Source organism: Panthera leo, chromosome B1 (genome assembly GCF_018350215.1).
Source record: "Panthera leo isolate Ple1 chromosome B1, P.leo_Ple1_pat1.1, whole genome shotgun sequence".
NCBI lineage: Eukaryota > Metazoa > Chordata > Mammalia > Carnivora > Felidae > Panthera > Panthera leo.
Window position 1 is genome coordinate 131,254,303 of NC_056682.1, and position 15,353 is coordinate 131,269,655.

Sequence of the window (15,353 nt, forward strand, 5' to 3'; positions counted from 1 at the left end):
CATATTTTGTAGTGGCTTTATTCACAATCACCAAAACCAGAACATAACCGAAATGTCCCTCAGGGAGTGAATAAATAAACAGTGGCACACTTTTGCAATGGAATACCACTCTTCCATAAAAAGGGACAAACTATTAATAACACACAACAACACAGATGAATTGCAAGTATGTGACGCTAATTAAAGAAACCAGACCGAAACAACTATGTACTTTTATATTTATAGGACATCCTGGAAAAGGCAAAACTACAGGAGTGGAGAACAGATGAGTGGTTAAGAGCGGAGGAGGGTTTGACTACAAAGGAATAGTCAAGGGGTATGTCTCTAGAGGGATGATGGGACTGTTCTATATCTTGATTGTGGCGGCGGTCATACAACCATGCATTTGTAAAATTCCTAGAACTGTACCCCAAAAGAGTAAATATAACTGTACATGATTATTTTTAATTTTCATGAAACAAATGCAGCCTAGAATCATGGTCCAGAGTTTAGCAGCCTTCTGGTTCTGGAGTCGGAAAAACAGACCATATGGGGAAGATGCTAATCCTATTTCCTGCTTATTGACACAGAAAAATGTGCAGACTGAACAGATCTGCGCTCTGATGACCAGAAATCTTGCGTTAGTTTTGGTCTCAAAACTCTCTTTAAATGGATAAAGGCAAGTATCATGGGGCCCTGGATATCAGCTGACAATTCTGTTGACCAAAATAATGTTATGTTAACCATCTGGTGGGGGGGTGTGAGAGGAGTGTGAGCTTACTGTCCTCTCCTGACTGTGTGTGAATGGAGTGTGCTGCTCTCCCTGCCCAATCTCGTAGTCACAGACTCTGAGAGACATTGTTTATTCCAATATCATTTATTGAGGTCTTCTATGTGGAGCTCTGTACTATGTGCTATGAGGGCTAAATATTGAGCTACTTAGAGTCTCCATCAAAAATAAAGCTTACAACCTAGGGTGAGAGATAAGACTCAATAACTGTAATTCAATCAGATTATGATAAATCCTGCAATAGGTTTTCTCCCTGTGCTATGGCTGTTGGGAGGAGAAGTCATCACTTTCTGCCACGGGTATCAGGAAAGACATTTTGCAAAGAGTGTGGCATCTGTCCCGAAATTTAAGAACCCAGTAGATCCTAATGTCCCTGAGAAATGGATCCTTTCTATCTTATTCACCAGCTTCCTCCCATGTCTAGCACAGACCCTGATACACTGTTGTTGATACATCAATGTTTTGGAATTAATGAATGAAAGAAAGAAAAGACAGCATTTTCAAAGGCAGGGAGCCCATTCCAAGAGGCCATAGCCTGAGAGAGGAATGCAGGCAAATGCTTCAAGCATGTTTAAGACACTGAGAGTAGTTCCATTTGGCTGGAGAATAGAGGGGGTTGTGGGAAGCAGTATTCCAAAATTATGTGGAAATCAAACCGAAGGATGTCTATGGTGCCAGGTTAAGTAATGAGAACATTTTTCAGTAGAGGAAGGCACTGAAGGATTTTGAGCTGAGCATGAGGTGATCAGATCTGTGTTTTAAAATGAGGTCATTTGTCAGTGATTATGAGACAGTGACTATTAGTGCTTATATAAGCTGTGTTGGAACCAAGTAGAGAGACCGTGCCTGGGGCACCTGGACCAGCTCAAGCAGGGCCTGGAGACATAGTTGTTGCAATATTCCCCCCTTGGAAAAAACAGGAGTCAGAAACCCTGGGATCAAGTCCTAACTCCGCTTCGAAACTGTGGGACAAATCACATAAGTCTCTGTATTTTTAAAAGCTGTAGAAGGTGAGAGGTATGTTATTTGAGTCCCAGTTATTGGAAGGAAAGTTGCAAATATTTCTAGCCAGAGATGTGACAAGAATTGGGACTGCATAAACATAGGGGGTGAGGGAGTCGGAGCTGTCCAAATGACTCCAGGATTTTAAGCCAGACCTGACCGGGAGAACACTGGTGCCATTAAAAGAAATAGAGATGTCGGAAGGAGAAGTTCATTTTGACACAATGATGCCGAATCCCGGGTTGGGCGTTGTTTGGGATACCGGCCATGACATGCACATCAGATATCTGGCCTGCAGGTATTAAAGTGGAGGAGGATGGGAACACCGGGAGAGGCTGATGCCAGGACTTACAGCTACTAGATCAGCACCATTAGATATCCCAAGTGTGAAAGAGATTTCCAAGGACAGGAAAGAAGAGGACAGAGGAGGAAAATTCCTGATCAACTCAGATTTAGGGGTCAGAAAAGGAATAAGTTTGATCAAAGACTACAAAAACACTGTCCAAAAGTAGAAAGGAAAGTCTCAGAGTGTCAGGCAGAGGGGATCAGTGGTGAAAACAAAGCTGGAGTTCAAAGGGGATGAGGAATAAAATTGAGTTTCCTCATTTTAAAATTGAGAAAATGATACCTTCCTTGCTGGTGTGTTGTGGAGAGTAAATAAGAGATAATACTTAATCTAATATCTTAGGCTTAAAAACTGGAGCTATTATTAGCATTGTTATTGGAAATTAATTCTCATTTTCAATATCTTCTAGAATTTTTTAAAATGTAACCCAAACCTTGTGGGTTTTGTATGTGTGTGATGCTGCCTTTCTAAAAGATAAATCATAGGCTCAATTTGCTGCATAATAATATCTCCTGACCTTTAAAGGGTAAAACGTAGCTCCATCCCAGTTTTAGAAGAGCTCCACACTGTTCTGACAAGAGCACATTGTTTTTCAGTAACTCTCATTAGGGAGCCCTGCATGGAAACACAAAATTCTCCTCTCCAGGCCAATGTTGAATAATACCAGGTTACACAGAGTAAGAAGAACTTGCTCATCTGCTTCCTTCTGCCCTAATGTGGAATATATCATTTTTTATGAAATTAATGCTAACTTTCAGTCTTAAGGGTGGCACTGAAAACTTAATTGACGCAGAAAATCATTAAGGAAGGGGGGAAAGAGCACTGCTCTGATATACACACTTTTACATCATTTTAGGAATAAGTAGTGCCCAAGACAACATTATACAATTATCAAACGTATTTGTATTGTGATTATTTTTTAATTTTTTATCTAAGAGGCTGAGAATTTATGCTTTGATTCATATAAGAACCAGTTTGCTTTTTTTTTTTAAGTTTATTTATTTATTTTGGCAGAGACAGAGAGAGCAGCAGGGAGGGACAGAGAGACAGGGAGAGAGAGAGTCCCAGGCAGGCTCTGCACTGTCAGCGCAGAGCCCAGTGCAGGGCTTGAACTCAGGAATTGTGAGATCATGACCTGAGCTGAAACCAAGAGTTGGATGCTTAACTGACTGAGCCACCCAGATGCCCCAGAACCAGTTGGTTTTTTAAAGGGGGGGGGAAAAACACCTCCCTTCCAGGATCATACCTTGTGTCTCACCTCAAATCAACCACCTTGAAAATGTATTCAGTTGGGGCGCCTGGGTGGGTCAGACGGTTAAGCATCCGACTTTGGCTCAGGTTGTGATCTCGTGGTCCATGGGTTCCAGCCCCGCGTCGGGCTCTGTGCTGACAGCTCAGAGCCTGGAGCCTGTTTCAGATTCTGTGTCTCCCTCTCTCTGACCCTAAGGGTTCATGCTCTGTCTCTCTCTGTCTCAAAAATAAATAAACGTTAAAAAAAAAAAAAAAAAAGAAAAAGAAAATGTATTCAGTTAAGGACACACAGTGAAAAAGCAGAAAAGGCTCTGGGACCACCGCAGTTACTCTGGGGAAACCCATCCAAGGCACGGAGCAGGGTTCTGTGACCATTAAAGACCCGTGTGGCTCTGAAATTCGATGGCCCTTTATTCTGCATGCTCAAATCATTAATCAAAAGTGTGGGATCTCCCAAGGAAATTGATAAAACTGTTTTCTTGTCATCAGTTGATATATTTGCTGGCCCAACACTGAAACCAGAGCAAACTTTCTTCCATGTTTGCAGCAATTACCAATATTATCATGAAATATGCCTACCACATCTTTCTTACCTTCAGGCTTCATTATGATTTTCCTACAATTCAAAAACAGTTCAAAACACAAACATTTCTTTTTTCTCTTTCATTTTACATTTTAGCTGATGGAATCATTCATTTTTCACTCATTTCAAGGCATAGAACTTGGAAATAATTTCTGAAATGAAATTCAATTTCTTAACCTGGCATTGAAGTCTATTCGTAATAGACTTGGGCCTAGAGCCATATCTCCCAGCAAGTATCTCAGTCCGAACCCCATACACCCCTTCCCAGCCCTCCTCCTTCATACATTCTTAAGCTCCAGGTACAATGGACCATGACAGACAATAGTAAGTCTATGAGTTGCTGTCTGTGAATCTTTGCCTGGGCTCTCCTCCTCTGCCCCAAACGCTCAGCTTTAAAACCCAACTCAAATTTTACTCCAAACTGGGAAACAGTACGTGGTCCAATATGATCAGTTTGGATGTAGTGACCACAGTAGCCTAACTTCTAATGATATAATAAACTCCAAACATCCATGGCTTAAGGAAATAAACGTGTATGTGTATAGTTTTAAAAAATCTTTACCACCTCCAAAAATTATTTTAAGTTCACCCTAGTGGTAATTGAACGTTTGCTCTCCTGCATTCCCACAGCACTTTTCCTCTACATGATTCGTACAAGTTGTTTTTAGGGGGATATTTTCTCTAAAATGTTCAATTTTGAAGCACATCAGCCAGCTTTTATAAATTTTTACGTATCTTTGCATAGCCCCACAAAGCTTAGCGCAATGCCCAATACATGGCAATCCTCAGTACATGTTTATTGAATTCAGTTCAATTTTCCATTGAATTCAGTATTGAATTCTTTAAGAATTTGAGGCTGGAGTAGTAGATTTTAGAAATAATTTGCTTTGGGACCCCTGGGTGGCTCAGTCAGGTAAGCGTCCAGCCCTAGATTTCGGCTCAGGTTATGATCTCACAATTCTGTGGGTTTGAGCCCGGCATCAGACTCTCTGATGATAGCACAGAGCCTGCTTGGGACTCTCTCTCCCTCCTCTCTCTCTCTCTGTCTCTCTCTCTGTCTCTCTGTCTCTCTCCCTTCCCCTTCCCCACTCATTTGCATGTGCAGTCTCTCTCTCAAAATAAACTTAAAAAAAAATAATTTGCTCTGTAAGTATTCATGTGCTACTGCCTTCCAAATCCTTGTAAAGTTAAAAATTGTTTAAGTGTCTTTATTGTATTTAAGGTATTTATGTTATGTCATATCATGAGAGAAAGCACATAGTTTTCCCGTGAGTGCTTAGTGACTTTTCTTCTTTGAGATTTTTGTTTTCTAATCATCCTGAAAGTCAAGAAGCTTCTAAAAGTAATGACAAAAAAAATACAAGAAAAATAAGAAATTAATGTATAAGAAGCGATGTACATAGAGGGTGGAGATAAATTGAAATTGGAATCACATTTTTTAAAAGTTATTTATTTTGGGCGCCTGGTAGCTCATTGGTTAAGCGTCCGACTTTGGCTCAGGTCGTGATCTCACAGTTCATGAGTCCAAGCTCAGAGCCTGAAGCCCGCTTCGGATTCTGTCTCCCTCTCTCTTTGCCCCTCCCCCACTTACGCTCTGTCTCTCAAAAACAAATAAATGTTAAAAAAAATTTTTTTAAGTTATTTATTTTATGAGAGAAAAAGCACCACTGGGGGAGGGGCAGAGAGAGAGGGAGAAAGAGAATCCCAAGCAGGCTCTGCGTTGTCAGCACATACCCTGACACAGGGCTCAATGCCACAAACCGTGAGATCATGACCTAAGGAAAAAGCAAAAGTTGGATGCTAACCCAATGGAGCCAGCCAGGCACTCCTGAATTGGAGTCACATTTTAAAAACACAAAGACGAAAGACGAGAAAACTATAACATTTTTAAAGTAAGCTTTCTGAATATGAATGTGGATTCTCAGATGAAAACAAGGTATATCCGATGTGATTAAAACAGAATATAATAAAGCAACACTGAAAGGTGAATTTGGCTGAAAGGGAAATATCACAGTTGTTCTGAAGCAGGCCCCGGACAGAGGATAAGAAATAAAGTTTAGTACAAGATTTGGGGGATTATTATTATTATTCAGTGGTTATACTGAGCATCACCCACCTGACATTATCATCTGTACAACTTTAACAATATCAGCAAAAACCATACTTTTGTTGAGGCAAGTTGGCTTCTGAAGTGAACACTTTTATATTTTGCAAATTAGTGCTTCACCTAACTTCTACTTCCTCCTAAAACATTCAGAGAATATGACAACTTCTCAAGCCTTGTGTTCCCTTAATTTTTATGTCTATATGCATAAGGAAAACATTCCTTCTATCTAAGAAGAAATAAGTGTAGTCGACCAACCTCTAGAAAAAGGGAAATGTCTAAAAGTTAAGGGGAGAATTATGGTCTGAAAAAGAAAAAGGGAGAGAGGGAGAATATGAGCAACTGATGAAGTCAAGCAGAAAATGATGAATTTAACTGAAAAACTAGTGTATTCCTTCTTTTTCCATTGGCAATAAATTAAGCGGTTGGGACAGCAGAGTTACGGATTTAGGTAAAGAGTGGATATTCTAACAAGCTTCTTGTCCATAATGGTCCCCGCCCAAACACCCAGTCCTCTGTTGTTCTTCTTGGATGCACTGATTTCCTTCACCTGTCCCCATCAGCATCAATTTTGGTTTGCATACAGGTGAATCTTGAGTAGCTTGTTTTAGGAATGTCTATAGAGAAAGGAGATAGTTATATTTAAGAAAAATAGAAAGAAGTGAATTGTATGACAGAGTAGAGAATTGAGATTTTCACAGTGCAGCCCGAGGTTTCCAACACATTTTTTCTTTCAGAATTAAAATTTCAAGTTATGGACCTTTGATTATTCCATAGCTATGACGTGGATGGGATGAGAAGAAGGGTATAGCAGGGGCAGTAGACTTGCAAGGTGGAGCTGGTGGTATGTTTGTATTAGTAAGAAAAGCCAAGTTTTCTACTACCACTATCACCAATGCTACCGCTGCCTGCTAGCCAACACTGGGTGCCAAGCTTTCTTCTGAGTGCCTACAGCAACCCTATGAAGTAGATGCTGTTTTCATCTCTGTGTTTGTTACATGCCGTAGGTAGGCACTGAGGAGTTAAGTAATTTCCCCAAGGCCACGCAGCTGGTAAGTGGCAAGCCAGGTGTGAATCCAAACCATCTGATCCTAGAAGCACACTTTAACCACCTGTCAATATATAGCCTGTCACACAGAGAAATGTTTCCAGAAGGTAAGGGACATAGGAATTCTGCACTGCTGATCATTCTCTGATGTATTGTTTTCAGTCTCCTCCCTCTGTTTGTGCTGTTTCCCTTGCCTTGGGTGGCCTCCTTTCCTCCACCCTTTCCTTCTCATGTATTACTCTACATCCTTCAGATCTCAGCTCAGGGGTCATTTTGCTCAGCAAAGCTTTCCAGAACTCTCCTCAAGGTGGTCTGGGTCCCTTCCCTCACTGACTTATGTTGGGTACTGTGTAAATACCTCTATTGTTACACTGATCACAGCATCCTGTTACCTTCCTGCCTCATCTTGAAGCCTTGGATATTCCCTCCGTCTCATCCTTTACATTCAGTCAATCACAGTGCACAGGTGATTTGATCTCTTCAGTATTTCTAGATTCATCCCTTCCTGTCTATTCCTATGATCACTGCCCCGGTTCTCACAGTACCTCCTGCAGTAGCCTTCCCATAGGTCCTTCTTTCTCAGGCTTCCACACACCTGCCCCATCAAGCCCTCAGTGACTGCCCATGACCTGGGGAAAAGACATACTCGGCCCAGCACAGCCTCACTTGGTTGCTGCCCTTAGCCCCATCGCTTGACAGATGGCTGCTTTATGCTGTCAGCCTTGCATCTGGAGCTTTAGCGGTGCTCACTTATTGTTCCAACCCCACCCCACCCTCAACCACTCCTCCCAACAGGCTGTCTCTTGCTTCTGCACAGCTGCTCACACGTTGTTGTTCATGTGCACCTGAAATGCTCTGTCCTTCTCACTGGCAAACTCCTGCTGGATTTTCAAGGCCGCTTTGCTGTCGCTTACACTCAGAGGCCTTGGGTGGCTCCTCTGTCAGATGCACTAACACTGAGCTTTCATGACACCTGTACCTCCCTCTTTCAAGAGGCTCACTAACTTGTTTCCAATCAGTCCTTTAGGTTTCTGCCTCCCTGACTGGATAAGAACTTCCTGGGGCGGAGGGGCGGCGCGCCTGGTTGACTCAGTCGGTTAAGCGTCCAACTCTTGCTTTGGGCTCAGGTCATGATCTCCTGGTGTGTGAGTTTGAGCCCAGCATGAGGCTCTGTGCTGCCAATATAGAGCCTGCTTGGGATTCTCTCCCTCTCTCTCTCTCTCTCTCTTTCTCTCTCTCTCTGTTTCTCTCTCAAAATTAAACCTAAAAAAAGAACTTCCTGAAGGGGAAGACTGGTATATTGACCATTATAGCCTCAGTGCCTGGAACATACCAACTACTCAATGTTTAATGAGTGAATTAAGGAGTTAGTTATATAGATAATATTATCTCCACGTTTGGGGCCTGATGCCTTACTATTTCTCCTCCCTCCTCACTCTTCATTAAACTCGGAGCTGTTCCCAAAGCCCATCTTGTGTGTCCCACGATCTGTGTGATTATTTACCTTGTTTCTGATGAATTTTCCTTCTCAGCACTGCAGCAGATCACAGCTTCCCCAGGAAGCCTTCCCTGACTACACAAGATGGAATGAGTCAGCCTCCTCTTACGTTACTGTTGAAATTTCTGGCACTGAAATTGCCTTTGTCTTCAGCAGACGCCAGCCTCTGAAGGCAGGGATTGAGTCTTGCTCATCTTTGTGGCTCTCTTGTACCTACCACAGGCCCAGCACCTGTCTGTGTTAAACAATTTGACATAGCCACAAAGTGTAACATGTTTGTTTCATGGTGCTTCAGGCCTTTTGCTTAGCTGCATAACAGTTGAGTGAATAAGAAAAATAATCATTGTAAAGGCCCTGTTTTAATCTCATCTCATAGCCTTCAATTAGGCAAGATCTTCTGCAGTCAAAATACTAAAGCCCTTGGCAACTTTTGTTAATTTTAATAACAGGTGGTCTTCTGAGGCCTGAGTGGATGTGGCTACTATTGTTACCACTTTTAGAAACAATGGCCTATGTTACCATCTGCGGGGAATATAATTGTATGTATGGCAAACAATTAATGAATTCTTAAAAGGAAACAAGTTCATTTTTTTTATAGCTTAATTAGGCAGATTTCCACATGTTGGTGAGATCTTTAACATAAACACTGAGACTGTTTTATAATTCCCATAATAATGAAGAGGGTACAGCCCACTAAGCCACTTCAGGCCATGAAGAGGTTATTTTTAGTGAATAAAGTGCCAACACTTCTGACAAGTGAGTTTCAGGCTAACATCCTACACACTTTGGATTGATCCTTCCCTAATGAGCTCCTACAAACCTGTGGAAGTTTACCCAATAAAGAATGAACGCCACCAGAGCAAGTGAGAGATCACAGCTGCCCAATGGTCAGGCATAATGTAAACTTCCCTGACTTCCATTTATTTTATTGTTTGTGAAGGATATTTCTATTACTTAGATACTCATATGATACATTTTTCATTATGAGCTGGTAGTCAGAACTTCTAGTAAAAAAATGCAAAGCAAACAATTCATAATTTGGGACAGCGTGCACACAATTCTCATCAGCACTAGTGAATAAAATTAACCTCAGTAATCCAAACAGCTCTTCTTTTATTTTAAAGTAATTTCATTGTCAGCGCATCGCACATTGTTGGCCTAATGTGAGATCTTATTTTTCCCATTTACTTATCTCCTCTCTACCTGATGGTTTGTGATATTCCGTTTGAAAGAAATAAAATCACACGTCTTTTGAGGCATGATAACATTCACTGAATGTTAACTGCACATGCAGGATCCTGACACTGTCAGGTGGGCACCCTCTCAACAGTCTTAGAGCTTATCACCCGACAAAGAAAACACAAAGAACAGAAATCTACTGATGACAGCATAGCACTGCATTTTAATAAGAGGTACATACAGATACAATGGGAAAACAGAAGGGCATCCAAGGCTGGAGGGTGGGGAAGCACCAGGAAGGCTTGCCAGAGAGACGCTAAGCTGAATTCAGGTTAGCAAGGGAAAAGAGTAGGAAGGGTATATTAGTTTCCAAGAGCCACCATTATAAAATACCATAAACTGTGTGGCTTACAAAACAGGAAGTCTGAAACCAACATGTCAGCAGGGTTGGTTTTTTCCAGTGGCTCTGGGGAAGAAACTTCCACATCCTTCTCCTTGCTTCTGATGGTTTTCAGCAATCCTCAGTATTCCTTGTTTTTAGATGTGCCACTCTAATCTCTGCTTGTGTCTTCACAGGACCTTCTCCCCTGTGTGTGTATGTCTATGTCCAAATTTCCTTCTTATGACACCAGTATATTGGACTTAGGGCCCACCCTAACCCAGTATGACCTCACTTTCACATGATTATATCTACAATGACCCTATTTATAGGTTAGATCACATTCACAGGTTCCAGGTGGACCTAAATTTTAGGAGACAGTATTCACCCCAGTATAGAGGGCATTCAAGAAACACAAAGCACTATGGATGAAGGTGAAGAGACTTGACATGTTTGGGTAACCACAGATCCTTCTTAATGGCTGGATTGAAACACTCTGGGGATCCTACCAAGCTATGTGTCTGAAGAGGTAACAGGAGTCTCATCACAAGGAACCTGTGTGCTAAGCTCAGGAATTTGAATTTTCTCATGAAGCATGTGGCTGTCATTGAAGGATTTTAATTCTGGAAGCTACATGATCATATTTGCATTTTAGAAAAATCTCTGTGGCAGCAGTATGGAAAACTGAAGAAGATACAGATTGGAAGCAGAGAGATTATATAGGAAGTCCTTGAAATAATTCTGGCAAGAAATGGTAAGTGCCTACATTATACCAGTGGTAGGGAAACTAGAGAAGAGGTGGTAGACAGAGAAGATATTAAAAAAGAATTGTCTATAAGACAAATCTCACTGGTTAGTGAGATGTGAGAAAGGAGAAGAGAGAAGCAAGAGTGGTTTTGAAGTATCTGGCTCAAGTGAGAAATGGAGGTAACACTGGCTGAGATAATTAACAGGGAGGAATGTATTTAGAGGTAAGAGTGGATGAGTTTTGGTCCATATCTAATGAGAGGCATCAATAACACTTCTAAGAGGAGAGCTGCTCTTTTGGAGACTGGTACAGTTCTGGCTGGGGATGCATTTGAGATTGATGAATATATAAGTAATTGGTTCCCCAGGTTGAATGTATAAAGTGAGGAGAGCAGAACTTCTAGAAATGCCAACATTTAGGAAAGGAACTGAGGAAAAAAGAGCCAAAGAGTGGTATTAAGAAGGACTTTTGTAGAGAAAAGAGGAAAACCAAGTGAGCATATCACAGATAAGAGAGCTTCTAGAAGGACAGAGTGCTCAGAATGCAAAATGCTGCATGCAGAGAAGTCAAGATAAGAAGGGAGGGTGGTTATTTGTTTTGGCAAAATCCAGTCATTGGTGACTTTAGCAAGGGCAGTGTTAGTAGAATGCAGGAATGACAGAGGAAAGTAGATGATAGTAGATTGGGGAGTAACTGTGCAGAAAGGGAGATGTAGGGACTGTAGACTGTCTTTTTAAGTAGTTAGACTATGAGGGAAGCACAGCTGTGTAAGAATTAGATAGGAATCAATAGCTATATGGGGTCAGGGAAGAGTGTTTCAATGATGATAGATATTTGAGCATGCTGTGATCCAACTCAAGTGGGAAAACATGGACTCTCCAGAGAGGGCTTGGAGTGGGGTTTGTAGCAGGAAAGGGGTACAGATATCTCTTCCAACTAAAGTTGTCTACTGAGTACATGTTCTTAAAGCAGTTGAGAGATCTCTCACACAAATGTCACTGTGAACATTTTGTTAATATGAATAAAAATATTTCCTTCATGCTCCATATAGTGGGCATTGTTTTGCTGCCCACTCCTTCCAAATTCCCTTCCTTTTATAACAACACTTCCATTTCCTCTTAGGGAATTGATTTTTTCCCTTTGCATGCAACCTTAGTAGAACTTCAGTTAAGGTGCCCTGCCCTCTCCTATGTAAGGACTAATTGGGCCTGTCTCCCAGGACTTTGAATCTGGAGACTTTAACTGAGACAGGTGTTTGAGGGGTGATTAGAGTTCATTTATTCCTGATTAGGGATACCCTGGTTTCTAACCTCTTCTGAACCTGCCTCTGTAGCCTTCCCTTTCATTTTATGACTTCCCCATAATCTTAGATATGCTGTAGTGTCTAAGACTCTGGAGCCATAGAGCTTGGATTCAAATCCAGGTTTAGCAACATCCTAACTGTGTGATCTGGGACAACTTACTTAATTTCTCTGTGCCTCAGTTTCTACGTCTGTAAAGTGCCTACATATAGGGTTTCCCAGGAATTAATTAGCCCAATGCTTAGCACAGTGCCTAATCAGAGTAAATGCTATAGGTGTTTGTTATTATTACTCCAACAGAGTCCTCTTCTCTATAAATTATCCTAGATCATTTGTTGCTATGTGCCACCCAGGAATCCTAATGGATACCTCCTTTATTCCAAATGAGTACCATTTTATTATACCGAACTTGAAAATGTAGATATAATGAATCATTTCATAGGGATTGGCCATTTACAATAATTTGAAGAGAGAAGGAGAATTTGAATATATTATAGTTGTGGCAAATGGACGAAAGTTCTCATTTAAGAATTAAATAAGGAACATTAACAAGAGACATTAAAGGCATATTTGTACAGAATTTTGGAGAACTAAAATATGGGAGAGTTTTTAAAAATTATTTTGAAACGTGATTGTTCTGCAATGGCTCCTGATAGAAATGAGGTGGCTATAATGGTTCCTGTCTTTCTAAGTTCTTAATACAGTGGAAAATGCAATAACCTGGGAATCAGGTTTAGAGGCTCATGTCACTTATGTCATCTAGAAGTTAATTTTTTTCATGGAGGCTCAATTTTCTCACTCTGAAATTACTCACTGCTACCTGACACTGAATTACATAGCAATATTGCAGCAATAGGTAACTGATAAGGTGGGCTATAAAGCTGTAGGATTAGTTATGATCACCCAGGGGGGAAGGAGGTACTGAAAAAGGCAGGGAATAAATCTGCTCAACTCTGGCATTCTGAGCTGAGGACAAAAAGCTACCCAAGATGGGCAAGGCAGAAAGACAGAAGAAAACAAATAGATTGTGGGTCATGGAAGCTAAGAAAGGCATGTATTTCAAAAAGGAAACCAGGCATGTGTTGAATATGGCTAAGAAGTCAACTAAGATAAAAGCAGAAAGAAAGTCTTTTGGATTCATCCACATCAAGGTTACCAATGATCGCAGCATGACACTGGGTGGAATCCAGTGATGAAGGCTGGGCCTTATGAGTCAAATAATGGGCATCAGGTGACAAGATAATATATCCTAGGGCCTCAGACACCCAAGGGCAGATGATGGAAGAAGGTATTTGGAATGACTCAGATGTCCATGTCAGGTGGCCCCAGAGTCGGTGGACAGGACAGACATGACAATCTCCTTCTTGCAGACAAGTAATCTGAAGGTCAGTATTGTTGACTAACTCCACAAGGTTTCATGATAAAGGGAGCAAAGCTAAGCTGTAGATCTGATGAGAGGAGTAAGAATGGGCAGGCAGCCATATGGAGTGACATCTGGCTCAGCACAAGCAAAGCACAGTGGTTCTGAAGCAAGAAAGAGCCAGTACCAATTCCTCCAGGGTCCCCCGAGGCCCCAATACTCCCATTAAATTTAATGGCTCTAGGAGAAATATTCTTTGTTTGAGCTGAGGGTCCATCCCAAGATGTGTGAGAAGCTCATGTATTAGAATGAATTGTTGAACAGAAAAAAAAAAGACATTAAAAATTGTTATAATGGAAAATTTTTATATTTAGGTCCATCCAAACAAGCTTATTGGACACATAGCCTTATGAGCTGTCATTTCATAAACATATGTCTCTCCAAGACATATGGGAATATTAATTTTGAGTTCCATTTAGAGCTTCAGGAGCCCGTCTTCTGGATTTTCAGTAGACAGAGCGCTGCCCAGCCAACATGCCCAATTTACAAATGAGGGTAGGAGAAATGATACTTCTGCCTTTGAACTCCCATCATGGGAATAATAGAGAAGAAGCTGGGAACACTGCACGATGTCAATATGCCTGACAATAATAATCTGTAACTTTTTCCTCGTTTCTTTACACTTTGCAGTGCACTCACATTATCTTTTAATACATTTATATTTCTTTGCTTTTATTTTTAAAGGCTTTGGGGTGGGTGAAGGGAGGATATACTACATGTATAGCAGATTAGTGTGATTTCTGTAAAGGAACATAAGACAGATGTCTAGCCTTTTTTTTTTTTTTAATTTAAATCCAAGTTAGTTAACATATAGTGTAGTAACGGTTTCAGGAATAGAATTTAGTGATTCATCACTACATATCACACCCAGTGCTCATCCCAGCAAGTGCCCTCCTTAATGCCCAGCACCCCACCCACCTCCCCTCCAGGAACCCTCAGTTTGTTCTTTGTATTTCAGAGTCTCTTATGGTTTACCTCCCTCTTTGTTTTTATCTTATTTTTCCTTCCCTTCCCCTATGTTCATCTGTTGTGTTTCTTAAATTCCACATATGAATAAAGCCCTATAATATTTGTCTTTCTCTGACTGACATCTCGCTTAGCATAATACACTCTAATTCCATCCATGTTGTTGAAAATGGCAAGATTTCATTCTTTTTGGTCTTCAAGTAATATTCTATTGTGTGTATGTATATGTATATATATATATATATATACACACACACACGTGTATATATATATGTGTGTGTATATATATATACACGTATATATATATGTATGTGTGTATATATATCTATATATATCTATATATATATATATATCTTCTTTATCCATTCATCAGTCTATGGACATTTGGGTTCTTTCTATAATTTGGCTATAGATGTCTATCTTTTTAAAAGAAATTAACTGCCATTTACATTAGCACCCCAAATAAGTGAAATAACTTAGTGAAATACTTAAGTGAAATCTAACAAAATATGTAGAAGATCTATATGTTGAAAACTAAAAAATTGATAAGCAAAATCCAAGAACTAAATAAAAGGAGAGATAGTCCGTATTCATGGATAGGAAGACTTAACATCGTCAAGATGTCAGTTCTCAATCTGATCTATAGATACAATGTAATCCCAATCAAAATCTCACCAAGTTATTGTGTGGATATTGACAAACTGATTCTAAAGTTTATATGGAGAGGTAAAAGACCTAGAATAACCAACACAGTATTGA

At 40.5% G+C, this 15,353-nt stretch overlaps 1 protein-coding gene across 1 annotated transcript in view; it reads left to right on the forward strand.

Moving 5' to 3' along the window:
* Positions 1-15,353, forward strand: part of GPRIN3 (GPRIN family member 3) — a 60,733-nt gene that overhangs the window by 17,570 nt on the left and 27,810 nt on the right. The gene's annotated exons all lie outside the window — the stretch shown is intronic.